The sequence below is a fragment of the Vicugna pacos genome, chromosome 31 (genome assembly GCF_048564905.1).
Source record: "Vicugna pacos chromosome 31, VicPac4, whole genome shotgun sequence".
NCBI classification, from domain to species: domain Eukaryota; kingdom Metazoa; phylum Chordata; class Mammalia; order Artiodactyla; family Camelidae; genus Vicugna; species Vicugna pacos.
Genome location: NC_133017.1, coordinates 5,960,620 through 5,978,484, shown reverse-complemented (window position 1 = coordinate 5,978,484; position 17,865 = coordinate 5,960,620). Strand labels below are relative to the sequence as shown.

The 17,865-nt window shown below is 40.1% G+C and overlaps 1 protein-coding gene across 1 annotated transcript in view; it reads right to left on the bottom strand.

Moving 5' to 3' along the window:
- The window catches only part of LOC140690713 (trafficking protein particle complex subunit 9-like), a 92,768-nt gene that overhangs the window by 8,460 nt on the left and 66,443 nt on the right, over window positions 1-17,865 (bottom strand). The window contains exon 5 of the mRNA XM_072952635.1: window positions 509-694. The gene's annotated coding sequence lies outside the window, so the exon portion shown is untranslated. The remainder of the gene's footprint in view (window positions 1-508; window positions 695-17,865) is intronic.

Sequence of the window (17,865 nt, the reverse complement as noted above, 5' to 3'; positions counted from 1 at the left end):
AGCCTGATTTCATTTCAATCGATAATACAATAACACACTCTAAAAAATCTAGTATGCAATGGATTTGCTCTTTCTTGACATCTAGCAAGTTTCCACAGCCCACATGTAACATTATCATGAACTAGTTAAAGGATGAGTCCACAGACAAGAAAAACCAATGCCACAGGCACGCTGAAACCCAGGCTGGAAGAAAGGAAGGGAAAGGGCATAGTTAAGAAGAGAGGAAAGTCTGGGAAAAAGACATCATCACAAGGACTCTCAAGCATCATCCAGCAATCATATAATCATTCTTTCAAGAGAGAGTTACTTAGGTCCTATTTTGTGCGAGATTTTACAAAGGGCAAAGAGAGACCGCAGCTTCCATGGTGGCAGCAAGTTGCGGGGCTATAATACAATTCTAATCCTGGTACCTTGCACACTTGTCCTCAGTATAAAGGCAAAAAATAAATAAAATAATACTATGTAAACCATACACATTGCTGAAAAAAATTAAAGAATACCTAAATACCTGGAAAGACACACCACGCAGATTCCTGGATCAGATGACAGCATTCTTGGGATGGCAGTGCTCTCCAGAGCGATGCATACATACAACGTGGTCTCGATCACAATCCCAGCGGGCTCCTCTGCAGTAACTGACTAGCTGCTGCTACAATTCATATGGGAATTCGAGGGTCTCAGTAACCAAAACGTACTTGAAAGAGAAGTACAACGTGAGAGGACTTGTAATTCTCAATTTCAAACCTTACATCTGTATCTCCAAGTGAGATTAGAGGCCATTTTTAAGTTATTATTTTGTTTATCCTTATTTTCTAAATTCTGTACAACAAATATACCTGTTAGAATAAGAAAAATAAAAAGTAAGTTATCTTTTAAAACATGAACACCGATTCATTCATTGGGAAAAAATTATTTTAACTCTAAAGAAGTAAACAAATATCTAGTGAAAAAGGACTACTTAAAAACAAGTGTGCATTTACAATTTTCATAAATTGAAAACTGAAAAGCACAAACACATCAAGTTTCTAGGGAGACTGGTGAAACATATTAACAATTATTTTAAAAATTCTTATTGAAAAATGAAAACTCAAGAAAGGGAAATTCGTGATTTACAGCCAACTGCAAACACATGGAAAGCAAAGGCCTAGAAATCACAGTTCCTTTAACTCTGCTACTAACGGAATAGGAGAGGAAATTCCTCACTGAGGGAACAGTGGAATCCCATCCATAAGATAGAATACACAGTACAAACTGCAGTAATATCGGGAGTGAATAACTTAGAAGAATTCTGAAGTTATAACATTGCTGAAAAACTATAAAAAACACTGACAGGCAGATTAAAACACACAGTCATATATATTATATAGAAACATATGTAGTCTGCTCCCATGTTGCATAGAAATACAAACATATTTGTTCATTTATGGGCACTTATGACTTTATCCCTGGTAGAATATTTCAACTAAATCAAATAATCAATATAACACTCCTCTTGTCAAATCTACTTGATAAGTTACTCTGCTTTGTAACCATAAAGTGTCTAAGATAGATCTAAAATTAGTGAAAAAGAGCTTTGTATGGCTTCTTGAATTCTTCTCAAATTTCCAAGCTTAATTTTAAAATAGATCTGAGCAGTATTTCTATATTATCTTTTCCCTTGTGAAATGAACAACACAGTCTGTTGTCAAAATTCTGTGCTTACAAATATTCACGAGCACAGTATCCTCACAAAACTGCTGGACAGCAAAGCACTATCCAGACACTGTGACCAAATAAATGAAACACAAGGAAGACAGTGACCCTATTCTGGAGGGCTTATAGTCTGTGTCAACACTAGGGTTTTTACTTGATTGGTTTGATTGGGTAGCAAAATAAAATCAATCAAGTACTTTCTTCTTTGAGCGTTCTGTAAGTCATGACAGTTTTTAGTGTCATGAGCAGGAAAGACTTAAGCATGACTTGATTACGTCAACTAGCAACAATCATCACTGGAGAGTGAGTAATATAGAAGTTAACTGATAGCAATGCTTCTGCCTACATGAGCCCTATAATAAATCTACACTGACATCCGAAAGGAAAATAAGGAGATGAGGTCCCCAATGAGAAAACAAACTAACAAGAAATCAAAAAAGGAAAGATGTTTTCATTAATGATTCCAGGCAGTAGTGGAGCATGGTGGTGAAGATCACATATTCTGGGGAAAAACATGAGGGGTCTGAACTCCCACAGCACTGGGTAGCTGTGACACTGATATTTCAGTGAAATTTTCTGCACCTCAGTCTCCTATCCAAAGACGGGGGAAAACAACCGCACCCATCTCCTAGACTGTTTCTACAAATTTAGATATTTTATACATAAAAGCTTAAATAAAATACTTCAGATTTAAAATAATACCCCAAAACACATGGAACAAAGAAAACAGAGATAAATTGGAGTTCATCAAAATTTAAAACTTTGCTTCAAAGGGCACCATTCAGAAAGTGAAAAAACAACACACTAGAGAAAATTTTTTCAAATCATTTATCTCATAAGGAATTTGTATCTCCAAATGAAGAAAAAAAACCCCTACAACTCAACAATAAAAAGGCAACTCAATTAAAAAATTAATAAATGTTCTGAAAAGGTATTTTTCAAGAAAAACATAGAAATGTCCAATAAGCACAATGAAATGATGTTCAATAGCATTAGCTGTAAGGAAAATCAAGTCAAAACCACTAGGAGAAGCCGCTTCACACTCACAACAATAGGTTATAATAAAAAAAATGTTAACAAGCACTAATGAGGACACAGAGGAAGTGGAGCTCACAGCCCTTGCTGGTGAGGACGTAACACAGCGTGGCCACTTTGGAAAACAGCCTGGCAGGGCCTCAGAGAGTTGAACATTTCGTTTCTGACTTACCCAGCAATTCTGCTCTCTGGGCACACACGAAAGAGAACTGAAAACTGATATCCACATAAAAAACCCCACATGAGTGTCCACGGCGACATTACTCATCACAGCCAAAAAGCAGAAACAACCCAAATGCCTATCACCTGGTGAATGGGTAAACAGAGGGGCCCAGCCATACAGTAGAATGTTATTCAGCAATAGCAAAGCATAGAATAGTGACTCAGGCCACAACATGGACAAACATTGAAAACGTTACTCAGTGTGAAAGTAGTCGGTCACAATAGACGGTTCCACTTACATGAAGTGACTCGATTTACATTAAATGTCCAGCACAGGCAAATCCACAGAGAGAAAAGTGGCTCCTTGGGGCTGGGGGAGGATGGGGAAGATGGGAATGTCTGCTTATGCATACGGGGCATCCTGTTGGGGGGATGAAAATGTTCTAAGATTGAATGGGATGCACAATTCTGGGCATAGAGTAAAAACCGATGTACATTTTAATGGGTGAATTGTATTAAAACTGTTAAGAACAAAAGCATCTCGGGGCAGTACCTTCCAGAGTAAATGCAAATTGCTAACTTTTATTAGAGGAAAAAGAAACTGCCCTCAGCATGAAAGCAGGAGATCAGCAAATGTGAGTTAACCGAAATTGGACAAGAGCATTTCACTTGAAACAGTTGCTGAGTGTACACGAAATATTCAGAAATAGGAGAATCACCTTGACATCACGAAGAAGCATTCTGCTTCAAATGCAGATCAAGGATTCGGCAAGCCCAGCTGCCAGAAATGAGCAGAGAAGAATCCTGATTCATAAAACTAGCACCAGAGCCAACAAGGAAATGGTGGTGAGGAAAGCAGGCGGCGAATATCTGGAAGAGTTTGCTACAAATATTTTCTCCACCGAAAATTTAAAAATAAAATGAAAGTGATGAAATGCTGTGTTGACATCACGTGAATGGGCTTCCTTCGGTGCTCGACTGTTCTGTAACCCAGATTGATAGACTCAGGAGAATCAGCATGGCTCCTGGGGGTCCCCAAAGGACTGCCCACCAGCACGCTGACCACCATCACATCTGCCAGGGTTGAATTGCAGGGAAGAGACCAAGTTCTGAAAGGTACCGGAAATGTTGACAAGGGAAGAAAAGGATGAGTTTAGTCCTGGGACAGAGGCAGTGTGAGCAGAGGCCAGAAGGCTGCAGGTGAACTGCAGTAGACCTGGGGCAGGAAGGGATCACGGGGGAGCATATCTCAATTCTCTTCTGTCTCTCCCTCCGGTAGGAGAGATAAAGCCTGCATCCTTCTCACCTGGAACTGTGGGTTCTGGCTGGCAGAAGTCTTACCGACACGGAATGATTATTCAAGAATCTGTGGAAAAAGTCAAGAAATCGAGAGGGAGTAGGGAGCCATCTCCATGAGCCTCTCAAATGTTCCCATATTTATTGTGTATAATCAAAGGAAAAATTCGTTAACAGTTGTGAGATAGTAAGGAGGAAATTCGGGAAAGACAGGATGAGGCAGAGATTGTAGAATATATAATGAGTACAAAGGATTAGTGTATGTTTAGGGAAGTCATGGGGTGAGGGGAACAAGATACACTTTTAGATATGTTCATTACAAAGCACACCACCAGACCAGCCAGGTCTTTGTTTTGAGGATAATAGACTAACAACACACAAGCCCAGCGTTTATAGCTGAGGGTCTCGGTCCTTGCTTTGCAACCAGCAGAGTGCTACCTAAAACCTCAACTACACAAGCAAAGCATTGTCTCTGCTTTTTAAGGAAAGGAGACTGGAGTGAAGATGCACAGGAACTTGCTTGCAAAGCAGTACCAAAGCATATTTTTTCTTCTTATAGTTCAGAGGCGACTGTGCTGTGTTATAATTTGTTAACCCAATCATGGGCTCCCACATGGAACCATTATGGAGGACACCCTAGGATGACTAATCCTGGATGTGGGTCTCTTCCTGCCATCTTCAGCCACTCTAGCAGGGTCTACGCACATCCGAGAATAACGATCCTACGGAACCACCCACTCTCTTAACTCCTGATGCTTGAAACTTAATTTTAGCTCTACACAACTTAACGTAGAAAAGTTTCAGAAATAAAAGATATAATATTCCTTTTATATCTCATCATATTACTGATTTTTCTGATTGCTCTCTGCTGCTTCTACTTGGTAAAGCACCTCATTCTGAAGCTGAATTCAGTAATTTCCGTTGTGCATTTCTAGCCAGTTTGGGCTCGCTAAATTCTATTGGTCAAATATCGATATACTTAATTGATTTCTTTGTTCATCAATTTCAGCCAGGAGGAGAGGGAGTGTCACTCTTTTCCTCAGCCCACCCTCAACACTTTTCTCATCAACTCAGGCCTCCTGAAAACAAAACAAAGTATTTTTTTCCCTTCTACTCTTTCCACAAACACAACAGGAAACATCAGTCTGGAGAAAGTATTCAACACAAATTTTAAAACAAAAATCTATAAACCTGAAGCAACTCCATCTCTGAATCATGATACACAATGACATGAGAGTAATTGTGTCAGGCACAAAGCTTGAGGGAGCCTGACTACCTGATTTCTATTCTTCAAAGGAAGGAAGATTTTCGTATTTTTTATTATCATTCTTGGTCATTGTTTCTGATTATGCCAAAAAATAGTTTATGAAATAATTATGCACTGCAATAACAGATTTTTAATGTATCAATTTTAGAAGGCATTCAGAGGGGATAGGAAAACCCACCTCTGTAAAAAATGTAAAATTTCTTCCCCTGTTAAGAACACGTATACAAAATGCAACAGAGAATTCAAATTCTTGTGGAGAGGATCAAAACCACAGAATCAAAGCAAAGTAATTACAATGAGTCAATTTAAATTTCACTGGACAAACATGCTCAATGCATACAAATAATTTTAAAGGCACACTGCAAACCATTCACTTAATGATCTGCAGGCTAGAGGAAGAATTTCCCTCTTGAACAGACAACAGAAATCAGTAGGTTGTCCCACCAAACCAGGAGCAGAGAACAATCAGGTTTTTAACAGTTTTGATAAATCAGCATGTTCTAAAGATCAAAATCCAGAAATTTTAAACATTCATTCAAACCACAATGAAACAAGCACTTAAAGAAAAAAAAAACACAAAGAATCTAAGCACAGAGGTCATTTAGATAGATCAGTGAGAATTTCTTGTACCGCTGGAATAAAGAACAGGCTATAACCTTTTACTTGAAAAATAAAACTTCTTTTAAAGATAAATGCTAAAACATATTTCATCTTTCATGTTGCCTTAAAAAATCTGAGGTACTTGTATCTGATCAGAAAAGCAATTCTGAGTAATATTATGTTACAATTCAGTGCCAGTTTGCTCTAGAAGAAAAGAGAAAAGTTACTATTTCTCATTCTGCACAGTTTAAAGAACCTCCCTGTCTCTATATCCTCCCATTTCCTAAGCTCAACCTCCCTAACACTTCTGAAACAAGTATGAGAAAGTCTTATTCCCAACATGCCAAATGACAAAAGAATATCAATTTATTTATGTAAATATATGCCTACACCTTGAAATGGAGGAGAAAGGTATCAGAAGTCTATATGAAACTTCTTTCTATCTTCCTGATATCACACACACAAACGTTCACACAGACACAGACACATACCCCCTGGATTACTGAGCACTTCACAAGCTTAGTACTTACAACTTGTAGAAGATAACTTTGTAGTTAATTTAAAATACAAAACTTTCAGCTTTTGAAAGTCTTCATCATCTGCTAAACCATCCAAATATCAAAGAGACCCAATTAGCCTTCTCTGTAGAATGTAATTTCCCTTGATGGCAAAACAGACCCTAAGAAGTACTGGATCAAAGATTCGTGTTTATCACTACCTATGATCGTTTTTAAGCACATTAACAGATTCAGAAATGTATGTCTCATCAACATTTATTCCTATTGAAATAGCATACGTGTTCAATTGTCTATACAGTGACTAGGTCCCATGATGGTGTTTAAGAGCTATTTTGTGTATAGCAATATTTATATTCAAGTGCAGAAAAGGAGGGTGTGTTTTACTCAGTTGTAGAGCACCTGCATAGCATGCACAATGTCCTGGCTTCAGTCCCCAGTACCTCCAAAAAAATAAATAATCTAAGTGCATATTTAAAAATAAGAATAGTGCAGCCACTATGGAAGACAGTGTGGAGATTCCTCAAAAGACTAGGAATAGACTTACCATATGACCCAGGAATCCCACTCCTGGGCTTGTACCCAGAAGGAAAACTACTTCAGGATGACACCTGCACCCCAATGTTCATAGCAGCACTATTTACAATAGCCAAAACATGGAAACTACCTAAATGTCCATCAACAGGTGACTAGATAAAGAAGATGTGGTATATTTATACAATGGAATACTTCTCAGCCATAAAAACCGACAACATAATGCCATTTGCAGCAACATGGATGCTCCTAGAGAATGTCATTCTAAGTGAAGTAAGCCAGAAAGAGAAATAAAAATACCATATGAGATCGCTCATATGCGGAATCTAAAAAACAAAAACAAACAAAAACAAAGCATAAATACAGGACAGAAATAGACTCATGGACCGAGAATACAGACTTGTGGTTACCGGGGGGGGGGTAGAGGGTGGGAAGGGATAGACTGGGATTTCAAAATTGTAGAATAAATAAACAAGATTACACTGTATAGCACTGGGAAATATACACAAAATGTTATGATAAATCACAGAGAAAAAAATGTGACAATGAGTGTGTATATGTCCATGAATGACTGAAAAATTGTGCTGAACACTGGAATTTGACACAGCACTGTAAAATGATTATGAATCAATAAAAAATGTAAAAAAAAAGAATAAACACAGGGAAATATACACAAAATGTTATAATAAATCACAGAGAAAAAAATGTGACAATGAGTGTGTATATTTCCATGAATGACTGAAAAATTGTGCTGAACACTGGAATTTGACACAACACTGTAAAATGATTATAAATCAATAAAAAATGTTAAAAAATAAAAATAAAAATAAATAAAAAACAAAGTTGCAAAACAAAAAAAGTAAGAATAAAGTTATAAAAAAACGCAGACTAAAAACCACTGCAACCTAGGTACTACAATTATACTAAAAAAACAAGTGTTTCTATCAAATATTCACTATATGCCAATCACAGAGACAACCACAAGTCACCCCTGAAGCTTCACGTGTGATTCTCAACAACCTTACTAAGTAGACACGGATGAGAAACCCGTCTCTGCGGATGAGGAGACGGAGCTCAGAGGAGCCGGGGACGCTGACCGTCCTACTCCGTGTGACACCGCGTCAGCCCAGGGCAAGCGCTGACAGTGCTGCACTGAGGGGACACCCAGCTGCATGGACCTTTGGGGTACTGGGGAGTCCCAGAAAACACTAAAAATTTTTCAGTGAAAAACCAGCTCAAATATATTACACTGTGCCGCATCCCTTAAACAGGGAACGTGAACGAGACCTTTTTGATGCGTCCATGTTCTTTCTGCCATCATCAGTTACTTGCCCTCACTGCGTCACCAGTGATGATCTGGACCCCATATGAAGTGCACTCAGATGGCAGAGCTTTTAATGCTGTTTATGAAGTTTGTAAGACTCTGTCTATGCCTCACACTGGTGGTCATCCATCACTTCTCACCAGTGTGGACGTACCACCTGAAATCATTCCTTTCTGCTTTTTAAAATCCCTTCATCTACTTCAGACTTTTCAATAGCAAAGAAGCAGCTAAACCACAGACAGTGGACAGCTTTTCACCAAATGGACTCGAACAGCCCATCTGACTACCTGGAAGCCCTTTTCTTCTATTAAACCCACTTCCAGGTACTTCATCATTTTCTGATTGGTTAACTGGGCCTCTGACTGGCCTACTCAGAGAGCTCCCAACCTCACATCCAGGGGTGGGAGAGGACCCTGCTGTTGGGGGAAATCAGTGAGGAAGGTGGACATCCTTCAGCCACGTCTGCATGGGTAGAAGTGCCACAGCATGCTCAGAAATTATACCGTCATCACCCCTGGGCTCCCATGGACTGGTTTCACATTAACCAAAGTCATGAGACACTGATGCAAGAAAACCAGAAACTTAGCTTATTAATGTAACAGAAGACGTGAATCTATGAACCAGACTGAAATATCAGAGTTCAACCATGAGTACATTTTCTCCTCCACTGCCCAATAACGGGCAGGCAGTCACATGGCAAGCATGGACAGAAACGGAGCAGGAAGGTTTTCTAGATTAACTCAATGAACTAAATTTCTATTATACGAACAGATCTACTGCCCAGAAGACAATTAACGCCAATCACGGTGCACTCTCCGTGGACAGCGGCAAGACATGACTATGAGCACCCATGTAACTCTCCTTTCCCTGTCCTTTATAGGCTAACTGATGCACAGAGGTACAAAGATTCAGGGATGCTGATAACGCTAAACACAAAAAGCCCATCTCTGGGAGCCTCAAAACCAGACAGCCAGGGTTTAAATACCAGCTCTGCCAATTACTAGTTCTGTGATTTTGCCAACTTAATTACCCTCTGTGTGCCTCAATTTCCACACTGTAAAACTGGGATAACAATCAAACCTTCCTTACTCGCTTGTTGAGAAGATTGAAGGATTCATTTCTGTAAAATGCTCAGAAAAGAATGTAGCACATTTTGGGTGTTCAACAAATGTCAACTTAATATCAAAGTGATTTACAAGTCTCCCCTCTAATCATCTTATGTGTTTCCTGGCTAGCCTAAGTCCCAAAGAACATCCTTATTTCTCCTTTTATAAACAATTGGGGAGTACCCTTATGTTCCACCCCACCACCTGTTTAAACTGAGGGAGGGGATGCCTCCTAACCACTCTTTTGGGCCATGGAGAGTGCTTCTCCCTTCACACCCCTGGCCCCTGGCCCACAGCTAGCACTCATCACACTAACAGAGTGAGGTGTGAGTCCGGGGAAACAAGCGGGGCATGTGAAACCCTTCCTTTCACTCCAGTGTTGGTCACCATTGGGAAGCACCTGGGATGCTCAGCTCCATGGCAGGAAAGCCCTGTGCATGAAGGGGCAGGTCCTCTCAAGGTAAGGCTCGCTGTGGCCCAGAGCTACATGGGACAGGGTGAGTCTGTATTTCTGGGACACAGTATCATGACATGCATTTTCCCGCAGCCTTGAAGTTCATGAAGAACGTGGCTTCATCAGTAACAAAGAAGACATTTATCGCCTGTCTACTCTTTTGTGTCATCTCTCAGTTGGCTGCTGGAGACAACATGTGTATAAGTATTGGATCTCCTTAAGCCCCAAAATATATGAAGCAACAAATAATTCTGTGGCTTAACATTGGTTCAGGGCGACTGTGTAACTGTCCTGACTCTGCTGATGCTAAATTATGGGTATAGGAACTATGGAACCTCCTCAAATATCTTTCATCATAAAAACAGCTCTTCTTATTTTCCTGTTTCTTAGTAATTGCCAAAGACTCCCAAATGATGGCTTCACACAAAACAGCAGCTAAAGTTTAAGAGCCCTCTTGACATACTCACTGTGGTAAACACTGCACATAATTTCTAATTCTCACAATTCTACAATTCATATATGAATGTCCCCATCTCACAGACGAGGGAAAAACTCAAAACGAACTGTCTCAGGCTCACGTGGCTCAGTGGCAGCACGTGCAACCAAACCCAAGTCAAAAAACTACACCCCTTCGTATATGTACCAAATCTCCTACCACCAATTAACACACAGCGGCGGGGTCAAAACTCAGGGAACTCAATACACTTTTCACCTTTAAGGTCGTCCAGATGCCGCTTCTAGCTGTTTTATAAAATCCCGGCTCACTGGTTTCTAACACTAGAAGAAAAGCCCGATTTTCCCATTGCTTGCACAGCAAGTCTGAAATGTTCACAGTGAGATGACAGAATAAATCTAAGATATAAGCAGAATAACTTTTCCAGGTAGACACACATAAAAGACATTGGGCTCTTCTGAAGCATTAAGTAAAGAAATCAAAATAAAATAAAGTTATTTAAGCCTTCTTTTACAAACAGGAATGTTAAGACTGTAAGAAGGTGCAACAGTGCCACCTATGGCTAAAATGACCTTCCAGGTTGCCGGGAAAGATGCAACACAAAAATTGCCTGTAGGATCAGAAAGGAGAATCAGATAACTAAAAGCTTATGTAGCATATACTGCACTTTGATTCGGGGGAAGGGAGGGATATTCAGTATTTAATTTGATACTGCTAATACTCCTGAATATAAACAGAAGACATAGGCTCATGGAAACTCATCTTAGAAGAGGAAAGAATCCAGTTCAGCCACTTCATTTTACAGGAGGGGAAACTGAGACATGGAATGTGTCCTCCTGGCAATCGGCAGCAAAGGCATCCTAGGCCTCATGTCTTGCACTGTAGCAAAAACCAACAGATCTGTACTACGCCTATGTTCATAAAAGTCACGTTTGTATTTTTCCAACAGTAGGTTATCTAATATCTTGCAAAATACTTCTCAAAGATCCAGGATATCATACAAGTTTGTCGACATACAAAAATATTTATTTACATAATAAAACAGCATGAGCTTTATTCTCTCTATTAAAAAAGTAATGTGTCAAATCAATGTTTTGATATTTTAAACCTGTTAAGAGTGTAGAAAAAAATCAAAATTTTCTTTAATCACAAAAGAGAGGAGCTTATTCCCTGAAAATGATCAATGTGGATTTTACTAAACTTAATTGATCTGGTCAGAATCCCACGAATTTAAATATCTGAGTGGATGGTTACACGGCAACATAAATTCTGATTTGTAACAATACATATTCTGTGTAAATAATCTTCAAGGTCATCTGATTAAGGCAATTTAACTAGTCCCTGTCTCACTAGAATGATACAGATTTCATTAAAACTTCATACTACACAAAAAAAAAATGAATCCTTGTTTCTTTAAACCATATTCAAATATATCATACATATAGATATTAAATATGCATCAGAAATAAGCGACACTCTTTAGTATTCAGAGTTGATCAATCTAAAATATCTGTCATTGTGACAGCACTTTTATTAAGCACCTCTTGGGTTCTTTGTATACAAGGCGTCTAACTCTCACAGTCAGACAAATTAAACAATATTACTAAAATTTCACAAATGAGGAAATGTACTTAAGCCATGAAAACAACTTACATATTCATCAACAGGAAAGAAAAGAGTAAAGACTTTACTTACAATATTCACTGACAATCTTTTCTTCCATATTAAGACTACATAAAACCAATTCAGTCTTTGTAAGTATTTCTGTCAATAAGGGCCACTAGAGAAAAACAAGTAACATCAATAGCAGTGGTTGGACTTTCAGAGCCCACTTCTCTTTTGCACTATAATTATTTTTAATGTTATGTTTTTAGTGCTTACAGAGCACTAAAATATAAAATTAACTTTTTAAGTAATTACCTGAGAATTATAAATTTGTGAAAATAAACAATTGTAATTTCTGCCACTCTGTCTCACCTTCTCAATGGTGTCTCTCCTTTGAAGGCATCATCAAGCTGAGATCACTAAACTCGGCCATTTATGGAGTCACAGGTGTTTGGGTAACCACTTAACGGGAGGCTGATTAGAGGAGCAATTAAGAAAGCATCCTGTGCAGCCTGGGTTCCAGCACCGAGCTAGCCACAGCCTGCTGCGTGTAATTTGGGACAAGCTGCTCCATCTCTCAATCCCTCAGCTGCAAAAAAGGAGACACTGATACCTACAATCAAACACCTGCTATGAACTAAAACATGAGGAAAGCATTTTAACCTTAGGTAGGTGTCCACTCACAGCGAGTTTGGTCATTATGATGATGAGGATGCCTGTTAATAAATTAAGCTAGACCACAAAGGAGAAATCACCTTAAAGGAGAAACATTTTAAGTCAATGAGCATTTCTTTTTGGATGGATTGCACAATATTCTATTGATTTTTTTAATAAACCAAATTTTGTCCATTAATTATAGATTTACAGGTTCATGGACAAGTCTCCAGAAAAACAATTAGAGGCCTCTAAACTCCGTAAATTAAGAAAGTAAATTAAGAAAAAATCAGGGAGGAGGTTATACCTCATGTGGGAGAGTATGTGCTTAGCATGCATGAGGCACTCAGTTCAGTCCCCAGTAACTCCATTTAAAAACATGGTTTTTTAGGAAATGGAAAATTAAAGCAAAAAGATGGAGGAATACAGACTTTTTTAGAGACTCATCTCAGATTTAAGATGGGGAAGATACCATCTATTTCTCAGAGGAAATTTTGAGGACTATGTAAACTGGATCTGAGATATCTAGTTCTTTAACATTATTCATGAATTCATATTACCAAGTCATAAACTACCTGATAATCAACAGTGGTGATACTGATCATAACAGCTGCCATCACGGATCGAGCTCCGGCTAGAACTGCTCTGTTCTGACATCTCTGCCCCTGAGGCCTCACCAGACTGACAGCACTAAACTAGGTCATTCATGAGCACCTCGTGTAAGTCCTCCATTTGTGCTTCTGACTCTCCCCTCACCAGCTCCTCTGAGGGAAGCACTGTTATCATCTTACCCACTCACAGATAAGGCGACTGAGGCACAGAGGCTAATCCCGTTCCAGGTCACATTGGCATTAAAGGACGTCTGTATTTCTGCTGTTTTGCTTTTGACAAAGGAATCTGAGATATCAATTCAAGGCAGACTGTTAAATAATCAAGTCTGTCAGGTCTTCACCTCAAAGAGCAGATACTATAAATTCCTGATGTAGGATGAGGCTGCTGCAACAAACTGACTCAGCTTGAAATTAATATCCAAGATGAAGCAGCGGATACACGTAAATATTCACGATTGTCAAGTCTGCTCACGGGTCTGGGCCCTTCACTGCCTGAACGGGGGTGAAATCCCCACCCGTGTCTGGGAGAGATGCACGGTGCTTCCCGGGCTCAAACAGGCTTCACGGGCTATTTCCTCCCACAGACTGGCCTCAACGATTAAAAGCTCTCAAGGTTTTTACATCATGCAAAACAAAAAGACATTTCTGCAGATGGAGCACTTTCTTAGGCTTAAATCTTTTTTTGCCTACACTCACCCAGGGGGAAAAAAGAAACATGACTCTGCAAAGTCTCTGACCCTCACCACTCACAGGAGTAGAACAGCCACAGCAGAAGATGGCTCTTCACATTGCAGGATGAGAACAAAATAAAGATGCCCCAACAACAGGCACTCCCAGACACAGCGCTCAGCAGTCTTCTGCACAATCACGGTTGTGTAGCACCCATCACCTTCTATTTCCAGAACACTTCATCACCCCTAAAGAATCCGCCTATCACTAGCAGTCACTCCCTAATCCCCCTCCAACCAGCCCCTTCCAGCCATCACCTGCTCTCTGCCTCTGCATGTGCCTTTTCTGGGCATTTCAGATCACTGAAATCAACAATATTTGACCGTTTGTGTCTGCTTCCTTTCAATTAACAAGCTGTTATCAAGGCTTGTATATTTTGAAGTGGTATCAGCATCTCTTTCTTTTTTTTTTTTGAAAACGTTAAAGATTATTAGAAGGTGGTAAGCACTATCAAAAAGAGTAGAGTGGAACATAAGTGATTGGGTTTCAAAGGGAAAAGTGTGGGTTGAACAGTCAGGGTGGACTTCCAAAAACAGGTGGCCTTTTTCATTTTCCTCTTTTTTTTTTTCTTTTTTATTCACTCTTACTTGTGAATAATCTTCCACTACATGGAGATACTACATTCTGTTCATCCATTCAGCAACTATTTATGGACGAGTTCCAGAAAAATGAGTGTAAGAGTTGACTAGCATGGATGGCATTTAAGCAAAGGGCAAAATGTGCTTTCAAAAAAAAGCCAACAAACAGAGGCACAAGGAAATTCAGTGCGTTTCTGAGCAAAGTGCTTGCTTGCTTCGGCAGGACTACCGTGCAGGACTGTGGCGGATATTGGCAGGAGTCACGGTGTGGGAGAAACATGAGAAGACTCCCCACTGCAAGTAGCTCAGACAATTCTCCTCCCTCATCCTGTATTGTTAGAGCAATGTTTCTAGGTTACTCTTATTTCAAGTAATAGCACTTTAACTGCACATCTGATCATCTCCATCAGACCACCTTTCCTCCAAGCAACAGAAAAGCATTCAATGACCTGAGCAGCTCCAGGACATAATGGTGATGGATTAGGGAGTCCTGCAGCATTCCAGCCTGCAGGCACAAACCCCACATGTGCCCTGGTGATGTCCAGAAAATAAAATGCATGGAAATATCTCACTGTTTTTACACGACATCTGCCCTCAATTTGCCCCAAAATCATGCTCGCAAAGCACTAATCAACCCTCTCAATACAAAAATACAAAAGCTAAGAAGGCAAATTTAGGCTCTTTCATTGAAAACCAGCAACCATCACTGCCAGTATCTGAGCTGGAATGCTCCTGACTTTGAAAACCACTGCGCAGTTACTTTTCAAGTGTAAAACTCATATATGTATTCCATGTAGATGATATTGCAGTAGGATTTTTCTTTTCAAAATTTCCAGTTGCAACATTAGCACAAGAAAGTTTATGTATAGGCTTTAAAAAAATCAATTATCCTCCACTTTCTTAGTTTTGAACTAATTATTATTTTATAAATGTGGCTATGCTGCGTATTATAAACCGTTTGATTTCTGAAAACAAGACCTTTATGACCTCACTATTTCAGAGAAAACTTTAACGATTCTTTGAGAGGTGGGGCCTGGGGCGCCCACTATCAGCTCTTTAAATACTGACAAGGATGTGCTATTAAGTAATGCAAAGGCTCTAACTCCACATTAGCTCAGAAAGCAAAGAAACTACACCAAAGACTTCCTTAAATATTTTATATATTTCTATTCTTTTGAATATTAAAGTTCTTAAATGATATGATTTTTTTGAAAAAGACAACAGCTGTATTAAATTTCCTCTCACCAAGAAAGCAATCTTTATGAAGTAAAAAACCCCTATGGAAATCGAAATGACAGGACGTTTCTAGCTAAGTGAACATCCAGATCTGAACACAAACCTAAATCCTATCAGATCTCACTCGAAGGAGCTCTACAAAGTCCTGGGCAACCCTGGAAATTAGCTCTTTTGTTCCAAATGTTGGCTGAGCTAAGATCATCACACTAGGCAGGGAAGGAGAGAAGAGGAAAATCCACCTGGCGGCCTCCATCAGTTTTCTTCCAGCCACAAAATGCCTCTAGGTCGGCCCGCTAACAAATCCCCCAATAAGGAAAGCCGGCATCCACACTGCCCCTGCCATCCCCAAGTAGCCCCGATGCCCATATCCCAGCCTGTGAATGGTCTTCTAATGATCCCCCAGTTGGTGGCACCCACCCCCTCTTCCCCGCTATACAAACACAGAGAGCCACTTCAGCCTTCCCAAATCACAAATTTGATTACATCAACCCCCACTTCAAACCCTTTAGAGGCTCCCTGTTAGAGTTCTAGCCCCACCCCAGACCCTGCTCGCCCATCCTCACTTAAGTACACAGGTCCCCAGTGACCACAGGGGCCCCTGACCTGCTCCTACTTCCCACTTGCTCCAGTCTCATTTTGACTGTTTCCCAAGGAAGCCTTCCCTCCCTCCAACCTCCACAATTTGTTCCTCTCTTCCTAGAACATTCTAGGCTAAGTCAACTTCTGACAATGCTAAGCTCTCAAGAAGCAAATACATTTTGCTTACTAATGTGGCTACACGCTCTCTCCCCTAGACTCACAGAAGTGCACGTGTAATGTATAAATGAATGACCGGTTGGGTCTCAAAGGGACAGACATAACTGCTCTCGCCCGTCCCGATCCTTCGGTCTGTAGAATATCAGAAGCAAAACCAGAAGTACCTTTCCTGAGGGTCACTTCTGTTGACACCCTTCACTGCCTACTGTGTCAGTTCTAGTAAAACTCAACTTCTTCCAAAGCCCTACACCCCGGACTCTCTCCAGTGTCCTCCCGAGCAGGGGCTCCCTCCACCCTGGACCGCACAGGGCACTCTCCACGGGTGCCCACGCCAAAAGCCTCCAGGCCTCTGCCCGGGCTGCACCTGCGATCTGAGACACATTCTTGACTCCTTCTCCTGGCTGACTCTTACTCTGTCCTCACAACTGAATGTAGAGCCCATTTCTTCCAGGAATTCCTCTCCGATAATGTCCTTTAGGTCTTGTCTGGTCTCTATCTATAGCAGCAGTACATGGTGACCAACTGGGTGTTTGCCCGCTCCTTTGAGACCACGAACACTTGGGAACCACGTGGGAAGGAGTGAGAGATTACAAGACGGTTGAGGGAAGCAAAAAGCAGAAATCACAGTCCAAGTCCCAAATTCAAGGATACTTTCTCAGAAAAAAGTATAAACTATTTCACACGTGTGCAATTTGGCTACTATTTTTGTGGCTTGTGGACAGCAAGAACTTGGTGTTCTAGTCCAAAACCTAGGTTACATGCAAAGAAATGTATATATTCATATCCAAAGGAAACAAGAGCTGCTCAACAACAGTTTGCAGTTAGAACTGAAAGGAACTTTGATAAAGGCAATCTCTCTCTCTCTCTCTTCTTTCTTTTCTGGCATCATATAATTTTAGAAGTATTTGCGTGACTAACAGATGGCTACAGCCCGTGATTCTGCACTGGAGTGTTTGGGGCTGAGGAAGACCAGATTAGATTCACTCTGTAAATGCAATCACACCAACACACTGATAGGTGCCGTGGTGGTGAAACTGATGTTCCAAGCAGGCAACCTTATTCGGTAAGAGAACTCTAAATAGAAAGGAAGAAATGCAATGTCCTATACTGAATTTCATTTGCTATATGGGCCATTAACTGATAGTATATCTTGACTAATGAAACCCAAAAATAAATTGTCAATGTCGGTTTTCTTCATCTGACCATTTTATGCTAACATCGGATATTAAATCCTCACTCCATACGGAAGCTCAGGCC